At 36.1% G+C, this 21,856-nt stretch overlaps 1 protein-coding gene across 7 annotated transcripts in view; it reads left to right on the plus strand.

Annotated features, from left to right (window-relative positions):
- The window catches only part of ZNF385B (zinc finger protein 385B), a 393,631-nt gene that overhangs the window by 45,679 nt on the left and 326,096 nt on the right, over positions 1-21,856 (plus strand). Inside the window, exons 2-3 of one of the 7 annotated variants that reach the window (XM_073881832.1) lie at positions 14,842-14,905; positions 17,849-18,012. The exons of 5 other annotated variants lie outside the window; for them this stretch is intronic. The gene's annotated coding sequence lies outside the window, so the exon portion shown is untranslated. The remainder of the gene's footprint in view (positions 1-14,841; positions 14,906-17,848; positions 18,013-21,856) is intronic. One more of the 7 variants, XM_073881833.1, reaches the window with a different exon arrangement.

Raw genomic sequence — 21,856 nt, forward strand, 5'->3', positions numbered from 1 at the left:
ACAAAGACCAGATTGGTTTTCTATTATTTATGATTAAGAGCCCTGAGCTACACAGAAATCATCAGAGCAAATTGCTTAATTTCCTCTTCTAGTACCCAGTACAGTAGCCTCGTACATAGCTGGTACTGAAAAATATTTCATTCACTTCCTCATTCAACAGGTATTTATAAGCACCTACTACATAACAGGCAGATGTCCAGGTGCTAGGTCTATCAGAGTAAACAAAACAGAAAAGAATCTGGCTGTGAGGCTTATAATTGGGTGGAAAAATGGACAAATAGACACACATATAATATATGAGGTGGGGATATGTGCTATGGAAAAATACACTGAAGTAGATAAAGCATGATCAGGGAATGAGTTGCTAACTTTTTATATAGGGTAATCTTGGAAAGCCTCTCTAGGAACGACTTCCTTTATAGAGGCTGATGTAGAGCGACCCCTGGGTAAATCTGGAGAAAGGGTGCTCCAAACAGAAGGAAGAGCAAGGGCAAATGGCCTGGAACCATAAAGGAGAAAGATGCTTGGCATGTTGAGTGAAGGGGAGAAACATGGAAGACTCAAGATCAGACATTGCCGGGCAGCAGACCATTTAGGCTTTAGGGCTTTCATAAAGAACTTGACTTTTACTCTAACTGAAATGGGAAGTCATTGTAGAGCTGTGAGCAGAGGAGTGATGTGATCGGACTTGTTTTTTTTGTTTTTGTTTTTTTTAAATAGAATTCCTCTGGTTGCTGTGGGGAGAACAGAGAGTGGGGGATAAGAGATGAGGGGGAACTAAGACGTTCCAGGTGAGAGATATTATGGCTTGAACTAGAATGAAAATGGGGAGAAGTGATCAGATCCTGGTGCATTTTGAAAATAGAGTAGATAGGATTTGTAGCTCCACTAGAAGAGGCAAGAAGAAATGGGGACCTATTAGGGATGACTCCTAGGTTTTGAGCCTGAACAATGAGCTGAATGGAGTTTGCATGTGGTTAAATGGCTAGTAATTTGGGGCTGATGAGTAGTCTGAGATTTGCTTGAGGACAATTCGAAAGACATTTAAATAGAGTAGGCAGTTCTGTATGAGTTTGGAGTTCAGGGGGAGGAATAAGATGGCCAGACTGTAGTGTGTGTAATATAATATATGTGTAAGTGGTAAGTGTGTAATAAAAGGTATTTAAAGCCAAGAGCCTGGATGAGATCACCTCGTGAATGAATGAGAATCGGGAAGCAGCAGAAAGACTGAGCCTTGGAGCACTTTAACATTTCTAATCACATAAATGAGAGGGCACCCACCAAGGAGTTCTGTGTAAAGTCACCTAGTACAGTAGAAGTACCAAAGGAGAGCAATGTCCTAGAAGCAAATGAATTATAATTTTCAAGAATGAGGAATTCCTAAATGTGTCAAATAGTAGTAAAGTGGAAAATAACATGAAGACTGTGAATTGACTACTGCATTTGCAAATGTGGAGGACTTTAGTGACCTGCTTAAGGGCTTGAATGGTCACATGAATAAAAAAGTCTGAATCAAATGATCGATCAAGATATGGCATAGATATGTTAATAGAATTGTTCTTTGATGAACAAGATAGTAACTGCACTGTTCCCCCAGAATTAAGCGATTTCATGATCTCAGTATGTATTTGGGAAAGCAGAAATACCAGGACATTTCTTTTCAGTATTTTAACTGGCTCCCTCTCCCACTCCCCTTTCATAATCTTTATCATTTTTCTCAAATTCCCCAATCACCCTCAGCCCATTTGTGTCAGCTTCTGAGCTTGCCTCATGCTTGATTTAGGTAGTAAAAGGGAACATTTGTGAGCTCCATGAATGTTCCGTTCCCATTCACTGCTTATAAATCTACCTGTATTTGCCCTTATTGAGTACTTCTTACTTATCAGTACCAAAGGAAAGATGTTCCTCCTAAATAAGACTCTCCACCTGTGGCGAGTTCTGTGGCTGCCTCTTCCTCCAGGATCCTTGTAGCATCCATTCCCTTCTGTTAAGCCTTTATTCTGTCCCTGTATGGCTCCTTACAGCTCATAAATGTGTTTGTTCATAGTTTTCCCATCTTAAAAATACTGGCCATTCTTAAATTTATACTCCTATCTCGCTAGATAAAAACAATAGGGACATATTTTAAAGTATTTTGGAAATAAGGAAATGAAGAAAATAACAAACACCCATAATCTCCCTTCGCAGAGATGATCGTTACATGTGTTTACATTCAATTATTTTTCTACGTGAATTTTAACTGACTAGGATCCAACCATATAGAGACTTTTAAAATCTTTCTTTTTATTTGACAAACATCATATTGTAAGACTTCGCACATACAATTAAACAGTTTTGGAACTATTTTAAATAGCTAGAGTATTTAATACTATTGTTAGGCTATGATTTATATTTGCAATTTCACTGGACTTTTACCTAGTTTCTATTTTACATATAAATGAAACTAAGGTGAATATCTTTGTACATAAATCTTTTACTACATTTCAGATTATTTTCTAGGCTAGATCTAAAGGAAAATGCTGAATCAAAGGCTATGCACTGTTTTTTGACTCTTGTTAGATATTGCCAAATTGTTTTTTAAAATGGTTCTGTCGATTTATATACCTACTGGGAAGTGTAAGCATGCCTCTCTCCTCAGATTCTTCTGAGGCTTTCGAAAAACGATTATTTTATAAAACAATCTTTACTAATTGAACAGTTTAGGGTTATCTCATTTCTTAAACTAGTGTGTGATTACTGGAGAGGTGGAAATCACTTTTTAATCTTTACTGTTTTTGTTTTTTGCTGTTTAATGTTTTTCTTTTCTTATGACTTTTCCCTCATGTCCTTTGCCCATCTTCCATGCCCTCCATTGGATCTTCAGCAGTTTTTTGTTGACTTGTATGGTTTATCATATTAATATTATCAACCATTTGTCTCTCATATTCACTGCAATAATTTTTCTAATTTGTTGCCTTTTGCTTTTATGATTTTATTGATTTAAAATTTAAGATAGTCAAGGGACAACTTAAAATTAGTTGTTGGCAGAATGGTAAGTCCCAAAACAGACCCAAGTAGATGTAAGAATTTGGCATATGTTCAAGGTATTTAATTCACTGGGGACAAATACCCAAATTTTGAGGCAAGCATTGTTAGAATTCTTTCATACCTCATATCAAAATAAATTTCAAGCAAACTAAGGCTTCAAATATTTTTTAAGAAATCAAACAAAACATAACAGCATGGGAAAGTGTTTTAAGTGGAAAGATGATCTAAGCATGGCAGTAAAGGTAGAAACCATTAGGGTAAATATTGACAAATGGGACTAATTTGAAACCTTCTACCCAGCAAAAAATTAACAAAGATAAAATACAAATGACAAGCAGAGAAAATGATTTGTAGCATATATGGAAACTATTCATTTTGTAAATGTTATAGAAAAGATCTCTTAGAAATGAAAAAAAAATTCCAAGAAGGAAATTGATCAAAGAACATGAAGGGATAACTTAGAAAAGAAGAAATACCAATGATGAATAACCATTTAGAAAATCCAACCTGACTAGCTTTCAAAGAAGATAAAACAAATGTGTAGATGTAATATTTGGAATTATAAAAATCTGCCTGACTTTCCAACACTTTTTAGCATATGAGTGACCCTACTGATCCAGAGTCAATCATTAACCTAAGGAATTTTTACACTATTAAAAGTAGAAGAAAAAAAAATAAAGACTTCCAAGATCAGCTTTTGAAAGCATGTAATTAAAGAGGAAAGTTTGTGCTTGTGTTTGTTTTTAATTCCAAAATGCTCCTTTTTATGGAGTAAGATATATTCTAACCATTGACAATAATGATGATGACAATGTACATCGATATCTATTGACATGGAAAGATCTGCTTGATACAGAAATCAAAAATTTTAAATTACAAAGTAACTGTGATCCCATTTATGTAATAATAAAAAAGAAAAGCTCATATACATATACATACTAGAAAATAAAGAAATTGCTAAAAAATGTAATAAAACTTTCCCTGGATGGTGAGGAAAATCAACAATCTTTCTTATTTATTTTTTCATGCATTTTAAGATTTCTGAATGTCCCACATATTACTTTTATAAAAATAAAGGTATTTACATTTTGAAAAAAATCTTTTTTTAGTCATTTTTCTCCTTACTCCATTAAATAAATAGGTACCTTTTTAAATGTTTTTTTTTAATTCTTCCTGTTGGAAATTTATTTAATATATGGTTTAAGTAAGAATATAAATCCTCTTAAATAGCCAGTATGCCAAGTAGTTGAACAAGTGTTGTAGTCCAGCTTATTAGATAATTACTTATTGATTGCTGATGCTACTCTTATCAAAGATCCTTAACTTCTATTTCCTACTCTCTGTTTAGAGAAAATTCTCTTCCATTAGTTTGTCTGTTGTTGTGACATTATCTCACTCTTTTAATTATTATTTCATTACACAGTGTTTTATTACTGATAGGACAAATTCCCTCATTACTTTTGTTTTTAGGACATTCTTATGTATTTATTTTTCCACATGAATTTTAGAATCAGAAGCTTAAAATTCACCTCCCCGTGCTTCTTAATCAATGTATACTGAATAAACATCACATTTTTTTCTTGAAAATCTGGGGCCATGACTATGGACGGACTAGAAATAGTGTAGCATTCTTGTGTGTTCTTCAAATATGATAGATCTTTGCTTGCATTATATAAGTGACTTTAGATTTAGGTTTTATGAAGTTTCTGTGACAAATTGTTATTTTCCCAATATCTTCCTTTTCTGATACCTCCAGATGATATATCTATGCCTTTTACATCAACTTCCATTTGTATCAGTCTAGGATATCATATGACTAAATTTTTTTAGCAATTTATGTAAGATAAGACTAAATGATTGATTTTTTCTTCCTCCACGCTTTGTATATTGGTAGTTCCTGGGCCTCTTATGTATATTCTTGCTTTGGCTACGTGTCATGTAATATAGACTGCCACTTTAATGACTCTGGTTAAGTGTGGTGTTACTATGTATGCACATGAATGAAAAGACATACAATTTGAATAAGCTACAAAGAGAAAGGGGATACTTCAATGGCAAGAAATACAATGATAAAAAAGAGTTTTTCTGAAATCTTGAATTCTCTTCATGAGACAAAGTTTCTTATGTGTTATGTGTCTTCATCTGGTCTTCTTTATAACTGAATCTCAGATTTTGTAACTGGATCACTGGTTATCCTTTATTTATTTATTTATTTATTTATTTATTTATTTGAGAGAGAGAGAGAGAGAGCATAGGAGGGGGGGTTCAGAGGGAGAAACAGACTCCCCCTGAGCAGGGAGCCCGATGTGGGAATGTGGGACTCGATCCCAGGACTCCAGGATCATGACTGAGCTGAAGGCAGTTGCTTAACCAACCAAGTCACCCCAGGTACCCTGGTTATCCTGGAAATTTAGGTGATGGGATAGGAATGCAGAGTAATGGGCCAGTGACTTTTTTTGTCCCCAAGGTTTTACCTTTTGATATTCCAGAGATATTAATCATAACTTGACAGTTACCATCCTGATTCAGAATCATTAACCCTGAATGTTTTCTCTTCTGTTTGAAAGAGAAACTACCAAAGCTCTATAAAAAGGTGGTGAAAATATATTTTTCATATTTCACCTGCTGTGATCTGTCCTGTGGCTTATTTTGCCAGGTGAGGACAAATATGTTGCTGATTTTTTCATAAACATTTTGTCAGTAATATTATTATCCTGTTAATCACAATATGTGTCTTGGGATTCCTTTTAACTTGTCATTCTGTATAAAACTGTAATGTTATCACTGTAGTAGAAACCATTTATTTTGTTAAAGTTTCTAAAGGGAGACAGGACCCATCAAAGTTAAGGACCTAGACTCAGAGCAACAGATGCTCCTGTAGAGCAATGCATTTCTCAAAAAAGGACTTTGATGAAATATGTGTAAATCACCTCTTTTTAAATTTATTTTTGAAATGTTCTGTTATGCCATATTTTATTTGTTTTTACATTTTTATTATGAGATACTTTAAATGTAGAGACAAGTATACAAACTAGCTTACCACCACGCACTTGCCATCCAGTTTTATTAAATGTCAACATATTTCCCTTAGCTATTTTTTTTTTAAAAGCCAGGACTGTATTACAGATATAGTCCTGTGTGCCTTGCCTTATCCCTTTCTCTCCGAGGCAACCATGCCTTAGAATTTAGTGTATATCATCTGCATTCATGATCATGTACTTTACTATACATTTATGTATCATTGAAAAATATATATGCTATTTTTTCATGTTGTTTAACTTTATATAAATGGTAGCCAACTGCATCATTTTTTAACTTACTTTTTAATATGATACAATTGTTTAGGATTTATTATGAAGTTGGCAGTTCCAATTTATCCTCATCAGCTGCTGAATAGTATTTCATTTTATGTCTATACCAAATTTATATAGTTTTCCATTTATGGACATTTACATATATCATATATATATATATATATATATATAGTTTTTACTATTACAAACATGGTTGAAATGAGCGTTTCTCTACTTATCTCCTTGGTAAATATTTTCTCTACCACATATTTGTAGAAGTAAAACTGCTGCAGCATAGAGAGCACACATCTTCCATTTAAGTAAAATACTAGCAAATGCCCCTGAAATGGTTTACACGAATTTTAATCCCTCCAAAAATCATAGGTTGCCATTGCTCCACATCCTCGTAGAGCTCATCATTGTCAGACTTCTGACATTTGCCACTCTGCATATACTCTGAAATGCTATGTTGTAAATTTGCCTTTCCATGATTACTAGCAACACCGAACATCTTTTTGTATGTCATATGCTTAGAGGCAATAATAACATATGGTTCAGAGCCAGATAGAATAATAATGTATGGATGTTCGAGCCAGATAACTTGGGTTTGAATCCTGAGTCTTTTGTGTGAACTTGGGCTTGTCACCACTTAGTGGCTCATTGGCAAAATAGGAATAATAGTCAGACGGACCTTGTGGGATGGTTCTGAGTTAATATGTGAAAATGGGCCCAGTTTTTACTAAGATGATGATGACGTTGTCGTCAGCAACATAACACCAAAACATGATAAGAGAGATTCAAAAAATTCAACAACACAGAATGTCAGGTTACATTATTGAAAGGTTAATGGTGCTAATCAGTCTGATCCGGAAAAGTTGGGATGGAAATGTTCTGGAAATTGGAAGACCTTACCTCCTTATCCTCATCTTGCTGATTCACCCACATTCTTCTCTTCCTATTCAGAAGATAACACTGGGTCAGCGCCCAAGCAGTAGACGAGGAGCCAGTTACCAGGTATGCAATATCCTATTTCTTTTTTTAAGTTAAATGGCAAGTTATCTTGGAGTTTTATTGAATTATGTGAGTAACCATTTGCATTTCGCTTATGCAAGCTTGTTTATCATCCTGCCCATTTTGTATTGAGTTATTTGGTATTTAGTATTGATTAGTAGGAGTTCCTGATATATTTTGGACACTAATGCTGATGGAATTCTTTTTCCCAATCTCTGGCTTGTCCCTTAACTTTGTTTTTGGTATTTCTTTGTTTTAAAAGAAATTTAATAAAATTTTTAAAAAAAGAAATGTTTTTAAAAATTTTAAAAGTTTACGCAGTCAAGTTTAACAAGTATCTCTTAATGGTTTGTCCTTTTAAGATCTGGCTTAAGATCCCCCGCCCCTCCCCCCCCACCCTGCCAAACCAAGCTATTAAAGACACTTTCCTATTTTTTTTCTTCTAAATGTTACAAAGTTTTTCTGTGTTATAAGCAAAATCCTCTTCAGAATTTATTTTTGTTTCAAGCATAAATTATAGAGCTAGTTGTCAAGCACTATTTACTGTCTAGTTCCAGTGGCTAATTTGTCTCTCCATAATCTAAAATGATAACTTCGTTACTGTGCCTTGGTGGTAGTAGGAAGAGGAATAGCAGTATCAGCTAGTCGGTCTTCCTGAGTGTCAGGCACCATTCTATGTGCTTCACATTTATTGACTCATTTGATCCTGAACAGCACCCTGTCCAGTAGGTACGCTCATTATCTCCGTTTTGTCAATAAGGAAACTGAGTCACAGGTTAAGTGATTATTCACACAAATGTGTAGGGACAATTCAAACTCGGACTCTGAGACTGAATTTAAAACCCAGTCAGCCTGGCTCCAGAGTCCACATTTATAATTCCTCTATTACCCAGCCTCCAAAAAATCTTTCTGCCTAATAAAACAAGTTTCTTCTCCTTAGTGTTCTTGTTAAAAAATAAACAAGCAAAATAATCTTGGCCAACTTTGGCCACTTTCTCGATTTCATTTGTTTTTATTTTCTCCCTCGGTTATCAGAAGAAGGTGGCATATAAATAGGCTTCTAGATAGAAATTATAATATTAAATCATCTGCTTATTGTTTTATATAAGGTTTCTATAACTCAAATCTATGAAGGGTTAGATATTGCCAAAATGATAGGCTGGGGTGACTTTGAATTTTTCTAGTTTGTTACACCTTTGTTCTTTATCAATTTTGTTACGTTTCTTGGAATTTTTTCTTAAAAGATCCCATTCATTTATTTGACAGAGAGAGAGACAGTAAGAGAGGGAACACAAGCAGGGGGAGTGGGAGAGGGAGAAGCAGGCCTCCCGCCGAGCAGGGAGCCCAATGCGGGGCCCAATCCAGGACCCTAGGACCACGACACGAGCCGAAGGCAGACGCCCAACGACTGAGCCACCCAGGCGCCCCCGTTTCTTGGAATTTTTTCTGCAAAAGTATTTTCCCTTAAGTTCATAGTTACTAGTCTTGAGACTTTCAGTAGAGGAGACAGACAAAAAAAAAGTATAATACAATTTGTTAAATTACAGAATAGAATTATGAGAGCTTAGCCCAAGAAATACCTATTCTGTCCAGCAGTTTCATGAACGATGACTTGGTATTGCTGTAATAAACAACCTGTGTTATTGCTGTAATAAAACAACCAAAATATGGTGGCTTGAAATAATTTTATTATCATTTCAAGCCACTATCATATTATTTTATTCCTTCTTATGTTTCTCTCAGCTAACTAAGCTCAGCTGGGTACATGGTGATGCCTAAGGCTGCAGTTATCTGGGGCTTGACTGGGATGGACCATTCAAGATAGCTCATTCACATGGCTGAGGGTTGGCACTAGCATCAGCTGAGAACTAAGTTAGGACTGTCCACCAGTGTGCCTGGATTCCCCCTATGTAACATCTCCATGTGGCATGGGTTTCTCGTAGCATGGTGGCTGGGTTCTAAGAGCAGGAAGTGAAGGCCTGGATTTGAGAGTTCCAGAATGTACTTCTACCACTTTCTGTCTGTGGTCTAGGCCAGTCCCACCAAGACCAGCCCAGATTCAATGGGAGGACATTATTGAATTGCCCACCCTTGTTATGAGGGGTTGCATGAGCATACAGGACCAGAGGAATTGCTGGAGGCCCCCAACTAGACTATGAACAAGAGAGGGCATCACTCAGATTATCCACACATTGATACTATGTTGATTATTTTTATTATTTTTTGTTAAGATGAAAACATTATTTTGGAAATGTTCATATTTACAAAATATGTATTACCTTAGATATATTTCCTATGTCACAAAGATGAATCTTCTAAACGATTTACAGTATAAGTCTTGATTAATAATATGGACTCTGGAGCTGAATGCCCTGAATTTATTTATTTATTTTTTTAAAGATTTTATTTATCCGACAGTGAGAGACACAGCGAAGAGAGGGAACACAAGCAGGGGGAGTGGGAGAGGGAGAAACAGGCTTCCCACGGAGCAGGGAGCCCGATACAGGGCTCGATCCCAGGACCCTGGGATCATGACCTGAGCCGAAGGCAGACGCTTAATGACTGAGCCACCCAGGTGCCCCTGAATGCCCTGAATTTAAATTCAGGCCAAAGCATGCATCACTTTAGGAAAGTTCCTTAAAGTCTCTGAGCCTCAGTTTCTTCATCTGTAACATGAATATGATAAAAAAAATGTCTTCCTTACACAGGAGTATCCTAAAAATTGAATGAGTTAATACTGGTAAAGTATTTACAACAGAATCAGTATCAGTAGTCAGTAAAATATGAGGGTTAGCTATTGTATTGTTGTTGTTATTGTTTACTATTGGTTTCTAAGGTTAAAAAAGGCATTTTCATTTTAGCTCTATTTTACCAGTAGGTTTATTTGCCAAAACTTTTGGGTAGCAGTAAATGAAAGCAGAATAACAAACCTTCTAATAAGCAGCATAGTACTGTAACACTCTAGCTGGCTTCTTTCCCTGGGACCACTTACCTCACCTCCCAGAAACATTTCTCAGATTTGTAAGTCGTAAGCAGGGTTATTTGAATTGATATCATTCAGCTTCGAACTGGCTCTACCATTCTAAAGTATCAGAGGGTGACATGATGGCAGAATGCTTATAGAAATACTTGAGGAATGATTTTGTTGAAGTTTAATTTGTGCTAAAAATTCATCAACACATTTCCAGGAAGGCAAATCTTCCCAAGACATATGGAAACTCTTTTAAGGTTGGTTTCATGATTCTGATTGGGACTGTTTTAATTTTATCATTAGGCACTTCAGAACAAGGAATGAAATGTAAGGTAAATTATTATCTATCTGTTAAGATGTAGAAAGCAGAATGGCAACTTGAGAGGGGAAGGATTTCATGTAGTAACTTGAACTAGAGACATTAACAGAAGGGGCTTGGGGAGAGGTAAAGTTAAGGAATGTAGCAAAAAAAAATGGATGATTTAATATGATGAATTACATAAAGGATCATTCCCAACAGAATGCATAAGAAAGAGTGTGAAGAGAGCTGCATTATTTAAAGACTGGAATAAGCAGTGCATATTTGGAGGGTCTCGGAGTATATATAGAGATCTGCTTAGCATGGCAGCCAGCTGGTCACCTTTCATGATGGGGAAGAAGAAAGTGCTTAAGCTGAAGCGTAAGGGATTTGGGTTCGACTTTCTAAACAATAAAGATTGTTAAACATTGTTCTGAATTGTATTATCTCAACTTTGGTAATACTAAAAAATGGCTTAACTGCTAATCAGCCAGGGATGTTCTTGTGCAAAGACCAGTATAGATCCATGACCTCATACTAACTACAATTTCGTTTCCTTTGCGTTTTAGTATTTCAGAAAAATTTCTTACTTGAAAGTATAAAATTTCCTCTTGGACTCTTTCCCTCTGCCACCTTTTCCCTTCATTCCCTTCATATTCTATAATTTTATGTACCGCCACTTTTCATGCCTCAGTTCCTCTACAGTGCTGTGATTTTTGTCATGGATGCATTTGAGGAACTCCTCTCAAATCAATGATAACCTGCCACTTAAACATATTCTAAGAGCCGGATGTATAATTGATTCATTGGATTTTTTGTTTTGTTTTGTTTTGTTTTTATATGCCACCAGTTGTTACACATTAGGCAGTTTGGTAAGCCCTGGAGATTCATAGTTGCATAAGGCATAATTTTCTGTTGGAATTTACCATGCAGTGGGTTGAAGATAGATATGACTACAATTAAAATGCAAGAAATGATATAAAAGAAATGTGACACAACATCATAGCATAGAGAAAGGAGTTAAGAACTTTGTCTTGGGAGGATATGTCTATCCACAAATATGGCCACAACTTACCTTTCAAGGAGCACATTCCTAGGTGAGGGGAAGTTATTGGGGGGATCTGTCCCTGGGAAATACTCTCATCCAGCTTTGATTGGACTCCTTGGTAAGGTCTTGGTTGGCAGCTGCTTCTCAGCAAAGCTCCATACCATGGGGGAAAAAGCCCAGATTTTGGTAGACAGGTACCTGTGACTGCCACATCATCTCTGAGGTTATTTTGAGATCAAATTAGGTAATAAATGCAAAAGGATCTATCAAGAAATGGGCACTTAAGAAATGTGTATTTTTTCTTTTTTTTTTAATTTTATTTTATTGTGCTACATTAGTCACCATACTACACCACACTACATCATTAGTTTTTGATGTAGTGATCCACAATTCGTTGTTTTCATATAACACCCAGTGCTCCATGCAGTATGTGCCCTCCTTAATACCCATCACCGGGGCTAACAAATCCCCCACCACCCTCCCCTCTAGAACCCTCAGTTTGTTTCTCAGAGTCCATAGTCTCTCATGGTTCATCCCCCCCTCTGATTTATCCCCCTTCATTTTTCCCTTCCTTCTCCTAATGTCCTCCATGCTCTTCCTTATGTTCCACAAATAAGTGACACCATAGGATAATTGCCTTTCTCTGATTGACTTATTTCACTCAGCCAAATACCCTCCAGTTCCATCCACGTCAATGTAAATGGTAAGATTCCATCCTTTGTGATGGCTAAGTAATAATCCATTGTATATATGGACCACATCTTCTTTATCTATTCATCTGCTGAAGGGCATCCTGGCTCTTTCCCCAGTTTGGCTATTGCGGACATTGCTCCTATGAACATTGGGGTGCATATGGCTCTTCTTTTCACTACACCTGTGTCTTTGAGGTAAATACTCGGTAGTGCAATTGCTGGGTCATAGGATAGCTCTATTTTTAATTTTCTGAGGCACCTCCACACTGTTTTTGAAAGTGGCTGTACCAACTTGCATTTCCACCAACAGTGTAAGAGGGGTTCTCCTTTCTCCACAACCTCCCCAACATTTGTTGTTTCTTGCCTTGTCAATTTTTGCCATTCTAACTGGTGTAAAGTGGTATCTCAGTATGGTTTTGTTTTGAATTTCCCTGATGGCTAATGATGTGGAACATTTTTTCATGTGTCTGTTAGCCATTTGTATGTCTTCTTAGGAGAAGTGTCTATTCATGTCTTCTACCCATTTTTTGACTTGATTATTTGTGTTTTGGGTATTGAGTTTGAGAAGTTCTTTACAGAACTTGGATACCAGCCCTTTATCTGTAGTGTCATTCGCAAATACCTTTTCCCATTCTGTGGGTTGCCTCTTTGTTTTGTTGACTGTTTCCTTTGCTGTGCAGAAGCTTTTTATCTTGATGAAGTCCCAAAAGTTCATTTTTGCTTTTGTTTCACTAGCCTTTAGAGATGTATTTTGAAAGAAGAAATGTGTATTTTTTTTAAAGAAAAGGAAGGGTTTCTCATGTCAGTGACATGGGGGAATATATAGGTGGCACATTTCTGGATTAAAACAGGTTTTGGAGATGTAGTAATCAAATGTAATGTGTAGACTTAATTTGGCTCCTAATTTGAATATGCCAACTCTAAGATGACTTATTTTGAGGCAATGGGAAAATTTTGATTATGGACTGGGTAACAGATGAAATAAAGGAATAATTGGCAATATTTTTATGGTGGAAATTGCATTGTAGTTATGTAAGAAAATGCCCATCTTTTCTAGAGATGTGTGCTGATGTGTGCCTGAAGTCTGAGATTTGCTTAAAAGGCTTCCACAAAGCAATAAAGGGAAGGTGATATCAATGTGGCAAGTTCTTGATATTGTTAAATCTGGATGATGGATATGTGGAGGCACATTGCCCTATTCTCACTGTTTTTGCATGTGTTTGAATTTTTTCATAACTAAGCTCCTCTGCCCTCCCTCTCCCAGTGAGCTGTTCAAGACTGGATTGGTGGCTTAGACATATAACTGTTGGCAGTCTGCAGGATTTAAGTGGAAAGAGGAAAATAACGTGCAACTGCAAAGTTGAGAGCTAAAAAATGTATATATGGCACTTTTTTATTGTTACATGTGAATTTAGGTATAACTCTTCAATGTGCATTCCCCAAAGCAGTTTTTGGGTTAAAAGCAGAGAACCATGCTCAGAGTTCATTGGCAAAAATGAATAATTTCATCAAGGTATACTTTGTAACAGCCAAAAAAGGCCAATATGAACATAGTTGATTTTTAATGCAGTGCCATAAGTCTCTTACTTATTCCTGTTGCTTTATTATTTGCTGAATCACATTCAAAAAGTTATGTCATATAGTATTGTTTCCTTAATGACGTTTATGTCAAAAAAGTTTTAAGAGAACAAGTGATTAATTTTAGTGTTTTATTTTCCCTCAACATAAAATATAGGTACATTTCCTCTCCAACTTAGATTATATAAAAGCTTTAGAGATGAATTTTCAGAAATGAGTTTCTATCTGAAGATATGTTACTATATTGAATAATCAGAGTTGCAATTAAAAGTCACTTGAGATTAACAGGTTGCTTTTTTTCCCCCAAACTGTTTTATCTACTTTCAAGGAGTTTTAGCTCTTCGATGTCAGATTAATATTCTGAAGCATGTTCAATTCATCTCAGAATTGAATGTCAAATCCAAAGACAGATATTTATAACTGAGTTCTGTTCAGGCAAAAAGTCATAAAGCTCTCGTTCACAGTCGGATGTTGCCATCATTTTAAACAAACAAACTAAAGCTTTAGGATTGGATTTTATCAAACCAGCCATTCGATTCCCTGTTTATTATGCTTTACATTTGCAGAGTGCTGTGGGGTTTATATGTTGCATTCAAATAATTATTTCTTTGTCACAGCAACACTCTGGCATTGGTAGTATTATGTGCACTTGACTGATGAGAAAATTGAAGTTCTAAGAGGTGAAGTGATTTACCTAAAGTCATCCAACTAGTTAGCAGTTTAGCTAAGATTTCTAATCGGTTCTTCTGACTCCAAATTTTTCCATTATAAAATTACTACGAACAAGAAATGACAAAAAGAAAAATGACATATATACATTCTCAGGCTTTTTACAAATATTTCAGGATTTTTAACTGATGAGATATTTACTCTTACAAATGCCTAAAGGGGGAGAAGAGAATTAATATACTAATTTTCCACAGGTGTTCACGTAAAGGAATACAACACTAACGAAACAGCCAACTTTTGAGAGAAATAGGTTTATAAGTGTTCCCTTTTAATACTGACACTTTAAATGAGGGTGTAAAGTATGCTTTTTTTATAACAGGTATAATTGACAATTTGACATATAACATTATATTAGTTTCAGTTTTTCAATATAATCATACAATATTTGTATATGGTATAAAATGATCATCACAGTGAGTCTAGGTACCATCCATTACCACACACAGTGAAGTTTTTTCTTGTGATAAGAACTTTTAAGATCTGTTCCCTTAGAAATTTTCAAATATGCAATGCAGTGTTATCAACTTTAGTAACGATGCTATATATTACATCCCCTTTACTTATTTATTTTGTAACTGGAAGTTTGTACCTTTTGGCCCTGAAAGGTGGGTGAAATGGGTGAAGGGAGTCAAAAGGTACACTTTTTAAAAACTAATCATTACTGGGTGCCTGGGTGGCTCATATGGTTAAGCGTCTGCCTTCGGCTCAGGTCATGATCCCAGGGTCCTGGGATCGAGTCCCGCATCGGGCTCCCTGCTCAGCAGGGAGTCTGCTTCTCCCTCTCCCTTTGCCTCTCCCCCTGCTTGTGCTCTCTCTCTCTCTCGCAAATGAGTAAATAAAATCTTTAAAAAAAAAACTAATCATTACTGAGTTTTTAAACATGAGACAGAATGCCTACCTCATTGTCTCACACATGTGGTAGTAATATCTGATGATCATTACATCAGCTTAGCCAGTACAAGCAATTGTTCCAAAATAATGAATGAGGAAAGTTTTCATATGATGCAGGAACCATTGAGTGAAATAAAGAAGGTGGATAAATGTATGTCCAGGATATTACCATTATTCTTACAAGAAGGAGGTGTATTTACTTATATTAAAAGTAGAATGGATAAACTATTAAAAATAAGATATGAGTCTTATAGAGGATGGTGGGGACAGGTAGATAAGCTAGAATTTCCTGAATATACCTTTTTATCATAGATAGGATTTTTGGAGCAATGTAAATATTTTAAATACATATAAAACAAAATTAAATGTGAAAACAACCCTTAAAAGTCAAAAGCAAAGTGAAACAAGTAACCTGTGCAAAAAATTGGTGGCATAACCACATAGAAAAAAACTTCTTAAAAGTTTAAACCACTGTAATTTGACTATACACACCTAGGGATATACACCCCAAAAACAAAAGAAATGCAAACAATTTAAATTACTTAGTCTAAGTGTATTGTTGGGGTAGTAATCATATTCTGATCCTGAAACTAGGATTGCAAGATAAAACAGATGAGTTATTATGCTGGAGTCCTTGAGAACTGGAATTTGGACATTGGAAGAAGATGAAGATGCAGATCCGTGAAGATGAGTGGGGTTAACAGAAAACTCGTAGTATCAGATTTGAATTACAATATTAGTAAGAACCTGTGAAACGTTTTATTTTTTTTTAAAGAAGTATTTACTACCTCTGTCCACTGAAAAGGCTTATAACAATGACTAATGGCATAACAATAAGCAGCCCATGCTACCAGACTCTGGTATCTAAGTGCCATTTCTTTCTGAAAGGAACTAAGGTCCTTGGAGAAATAGTTGATTCTCCAACCTTCCTCAGACAGGGAATAAAAGATGAGGTGGAAAGAAAGGAAGCTATAAAGACTACTAGGTTTGCATCAAAAGGAATCAACTTGAACAGACTCTTATTAAGAAAAGACAGAGTAATTTAATCATCAATAAGAATAATATCAATAATAGATTGAAACACACCAGATATGTTAAATACATGTTTATAATGATACTTAAAAAAAGTCCTCAGTGGCCACCTGTGTAGGATGCTAGCAAACAAAGTCAGTATTTTGAAAAAAAAAAAAAGAGAAGAAATGAAGCAATTTTCCTGCCTTTTCAGGAAATCAAGAATTAATAATCAAGACTTGATGAGAGGGCTTTCTTTTTGTAGGACTATATGAGCTAATAAATGTAGAAGAATGATACACTATTTCTGTTTTGCAACAGTGGATTCAGGTAATGCCCACCAAGCACCCGCTGATGTCACAAAAAGAAAGGCAAGAAGTATCATTTGCCTCCTGATGGAAGTCCACAGTATCACCTGTGAATTACTTGTGACATAGACCTCAATTTGACCAAGCCCCTGGATCTGATTATCAGTTTCAGAAAGAAAAGAAAACCAGAAGACTGCACTAACAGATACCACAGGGATAAAATGAGAGGAAGTGTAACATTAGGACACCTCTAAAGCATGAACAACCTGGTTTTCTCAACAAATACATTGGGGGAAAAAAAAAAGAAGGAAAGGGGAATTATGGGTTGAAAGACATATCAACAAATTATAGTGCATGGATCTTACTCAGATCCTAATTCAACAAGTTGTTAGGGAAAAAAAAAACATGCATACAACTGTTGAGTAAATTTGAACACTGGCCAGATATTTGATGATATTAAAGAATTATTATTAACTTTAAAAGTGTGGTAACAGTATTGTGGTTCTGTGGAGTTTTTTTAATCCTTATCTCTGAGAGACATACTGAAATACTGACGGATGAAATAATATTATTTCTGGGATTTGCTTAAATAATCTTGTGGGGGGAGGAAAAGTGGAAGGGAGTACAGGTGAAACACAAGATCATAATTATCAAAACTGGGGAAGAATTACACTATTCTCTCTAATTCTGTTTATGCTTTAAATTTTTTATGATAAGAAAAAAAAGGAACTGTTACTTAAGATCAATCTCAGAGATCATATTGTGGAGAAAAGTAGTCGTTTCTGTGAAATAATTACTATAGTAAGAAGGGCTTCAGGTTAGGATTTTTTTTTTCCCCACCCCAGTCCCAAAAGTACATTCCTAATGAGATGAAATTAACATTTGTTAAATATTAAGTTGTGTGCCAGACCATTGTTGTAGTCACTTTACAGGTGTTATCTTCAAATTTACCAGAATCTTATAAAGAAATTATACTGTCTTCACTTTTCAGATCATGCTGAGATATTAAATATCTTAAACGAAGACACAGCTAGCAGAGGATAGAGGCAGGCTTGCAATGCAGCCAATTTGGCTTTTATTGCTGGCATGCTCCCCATACTCTCTTCAGTCTGAACAGTTAACAGGAGCAGAGATTTTGAGTGACAGTGTCTGATGGTATGTATGTATATATGTACGGGTATATATATGTACATATATATATATGTATTTTTTTCCATTTTCTTGATCAGCATTCTTTGCCCAAATTCAAGGCTTTTGAGGGAGATTGTAATTTGCATGTTGGCTAAATAGAGATTCCAAAACTAGTCAGCCTGCTCCAAGGCAATACTAGCGGCTCTGAATCTTTAATGAGGCAAGCTGCTCCCTTTCCCCACAAGATGGGGGGAAAAAGCACAGTTTTATTTTAATATTCTTCTTAATCAATTGTTCCAAGGTGGTTTTCCTGGGTGTAGTGTATTTGCATGGTGCACTGCGGGCAGGAAGAGGGAGGATGGTATGTCCTAGAGTGAGATGCTTTCCTTATCATGCGTAGACACAAAGGAGGGGGGAAATCCATGGCAAATAAGAAACGGTGCTTTCAGTATGAAGAAATGAAAACAACCTTAGATCAAACTCTGATGTTCCCCCAGGAGGAGAACTCCCTCATCCAGGATCCAGGGGAGTTTACAAAATCTTCTAAAAGGTGAATGCTCCAGTCATCTGTGAACTGTGAGAACACTTTGCATAAGTAATCTCTAGACAAGTAAATGAAGAACGTCAAGTCAGTAAAATTGTTTGTAAAATGACCGTCTCCATTTCTTGAAGCAATTATAATTTGTGATAACTGAAGTTTTCTTAGTAAAGTAGCAGCCCAGGACGGGGACTATGGTATGTTTTTGTGCTTCCGGCCGTTTGCTGACTGACCTCAAACACAAAACTGTGGGGATTTGGGAAGCCTTGATTGAACCAAGCATCTTTTATCTCCCACTTCATTGAAATGGAGGCAATTTGGACACTGTTCCTGAAATTAATAATATGTATAAAACATAATGAATCAGTCTTTAAGGAAGGTAAAAAAAAATACTAGAAATGTCAATTCCTAGTTAGCCAATGATTATTAGTTCTTGGTTACAAATTTCCCCAAGATTGGCATGAGTATGTGTCCTTCAAAGTTAACCTTAGTTGCTTCTCTGCTTTTCCATGGATGGATTGCCCTATATCCCCAGCAAGCATAACTGGTTAGACTCTTCATAGTTTCTGTCTCAGGGAGAAAAGAGAGAAATAAATTAGCATGCTCTATCACAGTCTGTTTTTTGGTTTAAATCTAAAACTTAATATGCCCAGAGATGCTTCTTACTATGTAGTTGCTAGACATCTTCCTGATATATGGGAAAGTCATAGAAATTCTCAATTAAATGAGGGATTACTTCATACTTTAAAATACAGTTACTTTTATCGAGAAGTTAATGTTAGCTCTCTGATATTAATGATTTACAAAGTTTTTATGTCACTTATTAAGCTAGGCCAACCCAAGTCATTAACACCACTGTTTTTTCATTTCAAAACATTGTGTAATAACAACCCAAATTAGCAATTTTTTTTAAAAAAAAGTTGACTGCCTAGTGGAATATACAAAACTGTAAAAGAATGAAAGCTGGGATTTGCTTCTGGATCTTGAAATATATCTAGACTTTGTATTATTTATACTTTATGATCTTGAGGGAGAAGCTGTAGCTATCCCTTTATATAAAATGTAGAATCTCACTTTATGAGAATAATTTATGTAAGACTTAACACCCAGCATAGTGTCAGCATGGATGACGAAGATGGCATGGACACCCTGTAAAACTCATCTCCACAGTTAACCAGACATTCGCATCTACCCCCACTTCCCTTTTGCCTTTAGCTGATCTCACCTCCCACATGATGAACATGATGGAAACCAACTGGGGTGGCCTCCCTCCTTGCCTCCCACTTCCCCCAGCAGTTTTCTGATCCCTGTCTCCCCTCTGAGGCATTTCCTACCCCCCTGAAGTTTTCCTGGCCACTGTATTCTACACCCTATCCCTAAATCCTTCTTCTGGGGACTCACTACCACTGCAACCCTTCTCTCCCTTCATTGCCGCCTCTTTGTGTTGTATCTTCAAGGTTTCTTCTCTCTAGAAAACATTTTTCAGTTTTCCTCAATAGTCTATTCCATTATTATCACTATATCCATCTCTCCTTTGGTGTGAGATTTAGAACTGTTCTCTCTCATTCCTTATTCTCTCACTTATTTTCTTTTTAAACTTCCCTCCACACAGTCTCCCGTTATAAACCTTTTATGACCAAGTCCTGTTTGGCCTGATGACACCCCTGCACTGACCCCCCCAGTACTCACTTCTCTCTCTGTTTTAGGCCCAATTTCTTCCCCTCTCCACCCAATCAGATTCTGCCATAAGTGTTCTCATCCCATCCAAGATGACTCTTGAGGTCCTGTTGAACCCTCCTTCCTCTATTCTGATTGTAGGTTAAGTGCAACTCGGCCTAAAATTATGGACATTGGTTTTTATTTCCTCAGTAAGATTTTAAGTTTCTCGAGACTATATCTTACACTTCTCTCTTCCACCCCTACTCCCAACCAGATCTAGAAAAATAGGAAGAGTCTAATGGTTATTAAATATTAGAAATCTATAAATGTATTCTTTGGGGGGAGAAAACTCACTTCAGTGACAAGTGAGTGATAACATTGCAGAGCTATTGCCTTACAAAATTGTAACTGTTTTATTTTTATTCTCTTCAGTAAGTACTCATTGATCTTTTTCATGGTATATAGGATTTTTCAGGTGACAGAATTTCAGTAATTAAATTTTAGAGTATTCGACACCTTCAGAAATTGGAAATCGGTTTACAAATCTAGCCATGATCTAGATAAATTATTAAGCCAGACAATACAGGTATATAAATAATAAGTATGCTATACACAAAAGTGTAAACACAAGTGAAGACTGGGTGGACGTAATGGTAAGGTGTCAATATTGGAATGATATGGAGTTAACCAGAACAATGTCCCCGGGGGAGATGGATTTCAAGTAGGTTCTGGCTTAAAAATATACAAATGTTAGACTGGCCCAGTAAGAACAACTTGAGTTCAGGACTAGAGACAGAAGGCACAGAAAGGCAGAATGGGGATAAATCCAGCGATGTAGTCTTAAACTAGAAAACAGGCTCAATTCAAGGTTTTGTTCTTCTCTCATCAAACTATATTATTGCCATATCTATAAATATGTTATGTCATTTGCTCATATAATAGCTAACATTGACATAATCGTAGTTCTCATTTTGAATTTTAAACTGCAAGGTAAAACCATGGTATGTGCAAAACATTACTTACTTTCTACTTCCTGAATTGTTCTGCCTCACGTCTACTCTAACATCTGTTACCCTTTCTTTTCATCTGTGCATACCTCTGACATCTGTCCTAGCCACCTGCCATTGCACCTGTTGACTGCCACACTTGAGCTCACTTAGAGTCCCTGATATAATCTGGTGTCTCTGGTACATGAGGGCACTCACCTGACAGATGCATCCCTTGCCTTTTTCATGGAAGTCCCAGAGTACAGTGGAAGTGCTTGAATTTGGAGAAAGATCTGGGTTGAATTTGGTTTTTCTACCCACTCAACATGTGAGTTTATAATTTTCCTATCATCTTGGATTTTTCTCCTCATATGTAAAGAAAGGGGCATTAATTCTTACCTTGAAGGTTCTTAAGGGGGGAATTATGAGAAAATGTGTTTCAGGTAATATAACCCAAATTCTGCCAGATTGGGTGCATCTCTTCAATATTTCTCAGTGTGTGGTCCCTAGAACACTTGCATCAGAATCACTTAAAATGCAGATTCTCAGAGTTACCCCAGGTCTTATTTAATTCAATGTATATGGGTCAGCCTGAGAATCTACATTTTAAACAAATTTACCAGATGCGTCCATATACTTTCATTTTGAAAATCCCTGGGATGTGTATTCATCCTCCTCTTTTCTT

Source organism: Callorhinus ursinus, unplaced genomic scaffold, assembly GCF_003265705.2.
Source record: "Callorhinus ursinus isolate GAN/ISIS: 27379988/994484 unplaced genomic scaffold, GSC_fseal_2.0 scaffold2, whole genome shotgun sequence".
Classification (NCBI taxonomy): domain Eukaryota; kingdom Metazoa; phylum Chordata; class Mammalia; order Carnivora; family Otariidae; genus Callorhinus; species Callorhinus ursinus.